Source organism: Nicotiana tabacum, chromosome 2 (genome assembly GCF_000715075.1).
Source record: "Nicotiana tabacum cultivar K326 chromosome 2, ASM71507v2, whole genome shotgun sequence".
Classification (NCBI taxonomy): domain Eukaryota; kingdom Viridiplantae; phylum Streptophyta; class Magnoliopsida; order Solanales; family Solanaceae; genus Nicotiana; species Nicotiana tabacum.
In genome coordinates, this window is record NC_134081.1 from 35957311 (window position 1) to 35963310 (window position 6000).

The window sequence follows — 6000 nt, forward strand, 5'->3', positions numbered from 1 at the left end:
AAGTACATAGTACCAAAAAAAGCATGAAATACAGGTTTAACCAAACAAAGCACATAGAGAAGATATGCGCAAGTCTTATAACAAATTAACAACTTAACATATAGAGAAGATATGCATTTATCACCAATGGATCATCAACATTTTCAAGTAGAGAAGATATGAATAAATAATCAAGTCAATGTGCACATGTTAACATATAAAGAAGATATTTACCGTGCCTTCATCTTTCAGTCAAAGCAGCATATAGATAAGATATGCATAAAGAGGCATGTATACATTCCAAAACCAGCATATAAAAAAGATATGCGATAAAATCATGTATACACCCAAGGTGTTTGCAAATAGAGAAGAGATGCAAAAACCAAACATTGATCAGGTTTCCCTCGTACGCATGTATGTCATCAAGAGAGAAACATGAGGGGACGACTGTTGATACTCAGTTTTTTTCTCATGTTTTCCACTTAGCCTGTATATCTTATTATGTATTCTTATATATTTTAAATGTTATTTACAGAATGTTTCCTTGCATTATTATCCCCATGACATGTTTTAATATTGATCTTTCATACTTTTTCAAATTATTTATTACGAAAGTTTCATGCAAATAATTTCATTTCATTTTTTATCTTTTAAATTGATTTTGGCATTTTAATTGGTATAAATTTATTAATTACTCCTTTAAAATTATTTTGAGTGATTAATTATCCAAATTAATTATTTACGTCAACATGAATATTTTGTAATATTTTACTTTATTTTATATAATTATATTTGTATTTTTTTATCATTTGCATTAATAGCCAATGTTTTTCAGTAATTGTCTTTATTATGCTATTTAGGTCAAAATAACTTTTTTTTAATTTTAAAATCATATCTATTATTTTGAAAGTATTAATTTCAAAACAACATTTTTATCATTTTATAGCCATTTTAAATTAATTTTTAATTAATTTTTGTATTTTAAATTCCAGCCCAAAATAGTCGAAAATCGGACAAAAAGTGGCCCAAATATCTGGTCCAATGACCCCACACCAAAAACCAAACGACCCCTTATTGAATCCTAGTCGGGACCTGTTTACCTGACTCGCCCTGCCTTTTCTTTAATTCTTGGTTGTTTATCTCAAATGATCAACAATCCACAACGAATCCCTCATTCTCCTTATACCCCCTCACCCAAACCCTAATCCCATTTCTCTCCGCCCAGCCGCCCTCAAATCCTCTTAACTCCTCCTCTCACTTTTGTGAAACCCTAGCCATCTCACCCTAGACCCTCTCCAAATCTGGTTGCACCATGGAATATCTCCATCATTTACTTACCTTGTATGTACTACTCTGTTATTACTTGCACGACTAAGGAATTACTTCGTACTTGCCTGATTTTAGAAAGTATTGTCTCTCAGATTCAAGCCAATTGACTTCGATTTTGTGAAGATTCGGATGATATTCCATCTCTATACACTCAACAAGGGATGATTCTTGCATCCCTAGTTCAATTTACAGTCGTTGGACCCTAACTAGGGTTTGAAATTGTTTTTTCTCCTTTACCGACTCTGTCACTGATTGCATGCGATTTTCTTTCCTTATTTGTGATTGACTAATTTCTATCCATGATGGTTTGTTTAATCGAATACTATACAAACCCCTTCCCCAATTTTCCTAAAACAGGTCTTAATCACTGCTCTCTTTCACCCACTTATTCTATTGCAGTCTAGTTTTTCTTTGAAGTTATTGGGTTCTTGGTCGGCAGAAAGCCAAAGTCACTGTGATTGGTTCATTGACTTCCTCTGGTGGAAGCACTACTCGGAGCTCTTTCGAAGCTCTTTTGAACCCTAAGCACCGGATTTAGGGGTTCTCACTGTTCTTTCTTGACTGCTGCTATTTGAGCCACTGCTGAAGCTCTAATCTTTCTCATTTTTGCACGTTAACTTGCAGCTAGTTAGTGTTCTTGACCCTTGCAATTTTTATTCTTGGTCAACTTGTGTGTTTTCTCTGTGCCAGTACCATATAAACTTTATGAACAAGCATGATCTAGCCTCCCCTGCACTCTGAATTCTAAAATAGTGCTATTGTTGTATGCTCTACTGTCCTAATGTTGTTCCGCGGTTCTATGTTTTCTAGTATCAAATTTGCCTAAGTCTAAGACCTCTAAGATAGGCTCCAACACATGCAGTTTACTCTCCCTATGTACAGTTAACTTGAATAACTTTTGACCTTCTTAGGCGTTGCCTGATTTTTATGTTTATGTTGACACTGAATTTGTATTTTTTTTGTCTGTCATGAGTTTATGCCTTGCTTTAGATTTTGTATTGAGACCTCTAGTGAAGATTGATATTTTCCCAGAATCTCGAATATGCTAAGTCTCTCATGTTTTTAGCTAAGTGAATACATGCTAACTATTTTGAGCCATGACTACCAATTTGTTTGATCTAAACATTCATAATAGGAACTTTTGTTTGACTACAAAGACTAGTTGTGACCATGTCTTCCTTAGATTTTAAGTCATTCGCGTATAAATTGCTACTTGCTTGTTTTCATAGAATTAGTTCATGACCATGCCTTCCCTAAACTTTCATGCTTAGTTCTTTTTCCGTAAAAGACTCTTGTTTGTCAGACTCTTTGCAATTTAGTCCTACTTATCCTAGGAAGTCCATCTTTGTGATGCTATCACTTTAAACCTGTCTGCTAACTTGGGAAGTTACTGTATGTGCTCATTATATGTGTTTGCAAGAGTCTTTATGTGACTTTCGAATGTGTTCGTGTGTTGTTTCACCTATTAGACATCACCCCCCAGGATGATTATTTAAAAATATTGCTATTGGTAATTGCAATACTAGGAATCTATGTGTATGTGTTCTTACCTAAACTGGAAGTCATCTGAATGACTGGTTTGCACTTATGTTCATGTATTCTTGTTAGTTGTTAATGGGTAAGCAAGACGTTTGCTTCTATGTTTGGGCCTGGTCTATTAGGTCATATTTGTTGTTTGATCTGAACAATGAATCCAAGTATGCTCTATCCACCCTTGTGCACTGGGAATTTAGGCATGTTAGTTTAGATGAAGATCGAGGCTGGTGAAGGCCAGATGCATCACTGTGTTACTTTGTATTTGGGCCATAATTATTCTATTTGGGCCTGTAATAACTTGTAAGAATAAACACTGGGGAAATTAGTGAAAAGGGTTGGGATCTCTAATTTTCGTATAAACGGGTAGAAAGCATGCATATAGTCGAATTTTTTGGAAATTTTGACCGGAAGTAGAATTTTGGATATCGGGATCGGAATGCGATTCCGAGAGTTGGAACAGCTCTGTTATGTTATTTGGGACTTGCTTGCAAAAATTGACATTATTCCGGGTTGGTTTGATAGGTTTCGGCATGAGTTTTAGAAGTTGGACATTTTGGGAGTTCATAAGTTTGATTCGTGGTGCGATTTATATTTTCGGCGTTGTTTGATGTGATTTGAGACCCGAGCGAGTCCGTGTTAGGTTATGGAACTGGTTGGTATGTTTAGACGGGGTCCCAGGGGCCTCGGGTGTATTTCGGATGGGATACGGGCCATTATCTTCTATTTTTGAACTGCTGATATCTGTCATCTGGTTTTCTCATTCGCGTTCGCGTCCCTTCCTCCGCGATCACATAGTGTAATTTTGGAGGATGAATTATTTGTTCTCCGCATTCGCATAACTCCTTCCGCGATCACGGAAGCCTGCCTTCCCCTTCTTCGTGTTCGCATCTACTCTATCGCGTTCGCATAGTAGAAACTAGGAGCTGGTGACCATTTCCTCTACGTGTTCACACTATTCTATCTGCGAATGCGTAAGTGTGCTTTCCCCTCCTTCGCATCGTGCCGTTTCATGCGTTCGCGTAGCCCAGTTTCTCGACCATCAATTTCCTTATTCGCGATCGCGTAGCACTAATTCGGGCAGTAATTATTTTCTTCACCGCGTCGCGAGCTTGTCTTCGCATCCGCGAGCTTGTCTTCGCGTTTGCGAAGCACAACTGGGCAGCTTTCATTTATTTTTTTTGTGAACGCAAGACTTTCTCCGCGTTCGCGATGCTTTCAGACTTGGGAAGAATATAAATTTTCCAAATCGAGGGTTAGGTCATTTTCATCATATTTTGACTTGTAGAGCTCAGTTTTGAGTGATTCTTTGTGGGGTTTTCAAGCAAATCGATTGGGTAAGTGTTCTTCACCTAGACTTTATTATATTCTATGATTTTATCTTTATTTTTATTATTTAATTTGTGTTTTGAATTGAGGAAAATGGGGGTTTTTGAAGAAAATTTCAACATTAAAAATCATGTTTTGAGGGACGAATTAGTATCGGAATTTGATAGTTTTAGTAAGGTTGAACTCGGATCAGAATGGGTGTTCGTATTTTTGTGAAATTTGTCGGGTTCAGAGGTGCGGGCCCGGGGGTCAACTTTTGGGTTAATTTTTAGATTTTGATAAAGAATGAGGCTTTAAGATCCGGAATAATTTCTTATGAGTTTTATTTGTGCTTTGAAGTTATTTTGATTAGATTTGAGCCGTCCGGAGGCCATTTCACCGAGAAGATCATTTTTGAGTATCAGTCTGTCTTCTTTGAGGTAAGTATCTTGCCTAACTTCGTGTGGGGGAACTACCCCTTAGGAATTGAGTCTTCTATGTTAATTGTAGTCCGTGTACGCGAAGTGACGAGTACGTGCCCGGACTTATTTGTGGAAAATTGGCCTTTTACGGATTCTTAGGTCCTTATATTCATTGAATATGCAGTTGTTCTCATTATGATTACGTTTCTTAATTTTCAGTTTCACTTCTACCTATATTAATTGGAATTAATTGCTTTATGATCCACCCTTGTTGTTTATTTGATTCATATGTGCCTTAACTGAAAATGTTATCTCTTCTATTGCCATGTTATTTTTCCCCTAACTGTTTATCTTTATTTGAAGTTATAATTATCTCTTTTATAATTGTTCATCCTTAATTGAGGCTATGATTATCTTTCTGCTGCTTATCCCTAATTGAAATTATTGTATCTCTTTCTTAATTGCCAACCATAAAAGAAGTTAGATAACCTATAATTTATTTGACTTGTCTTTATTTGGAATTATTCGTCTTATGTTAGCTCCCTCGTTGTCGAACTGTACATTGTGGACTATTGTTACATAATATTTCCTTTCTTATTGAGTTGTTCTTATTATTACTAGCATTCTCTATTGTTGCTACTCCTTGTGAATTAGCTCCTCCGTTTCCTTGAGTTCTTGAATTTCTGAGTTGACTTATTCGTCGTACCCTTGTATTATTGTCATTGTTGTTGTTGTAATTGTTGTGGTGATGCACGAGGTTTCTGTCGTGCGATTGTTGTTATTGTGATGCATGAGGTTTCTGTCGTGTGGTTGTTGTTATGGGATTGCATGAGGTTTCTGTCGTGCTATTGTTACTATTGATATTTGCACATGCGGCGTGACAAGGCGGGATATATATATATGGGTTGCGCATGTGGCGAGACAAGGTGAGAACATTATTATGCACGTGTAGCGAGACAAGGCGGGCATTCATTTTACTATTGCACATGTGGCAAGACAAGGTAGGTTGTGTCAGGGATTGATTTGTGATGGCCTGGGGGCATTCTTGTTGTTGATATTTTTGTAGTGGTACACTTACCTGTGTGAGCTTTATCTTGTGAAAACTGTGAGAAAATATTCTACGTGTTGTCCATTTTTTTTTTCTTATGCCTATTTGCTGGTATGGACTATGTTAGGACTCTTGCACAAGCATACACGTAGTTAAGCACTCTTATCGGGTAAGAGGTGTTCTTGAAATTGTTGAGCATAGATGCTCACCCTTGTTTACTTGCCTTCTATATTAGAATGGCTCTATTTGGAACATGAGTCGTCAGTGCGGTTATGAAGTGTAATGAGGGCACATGATGCCAAGTATTAGGGTTCAGGTATTGAGACCTGTGAGTTGTAATTATCCAAGGTTCGGTACCTCGTGGAGTTTGATGACTAAAAC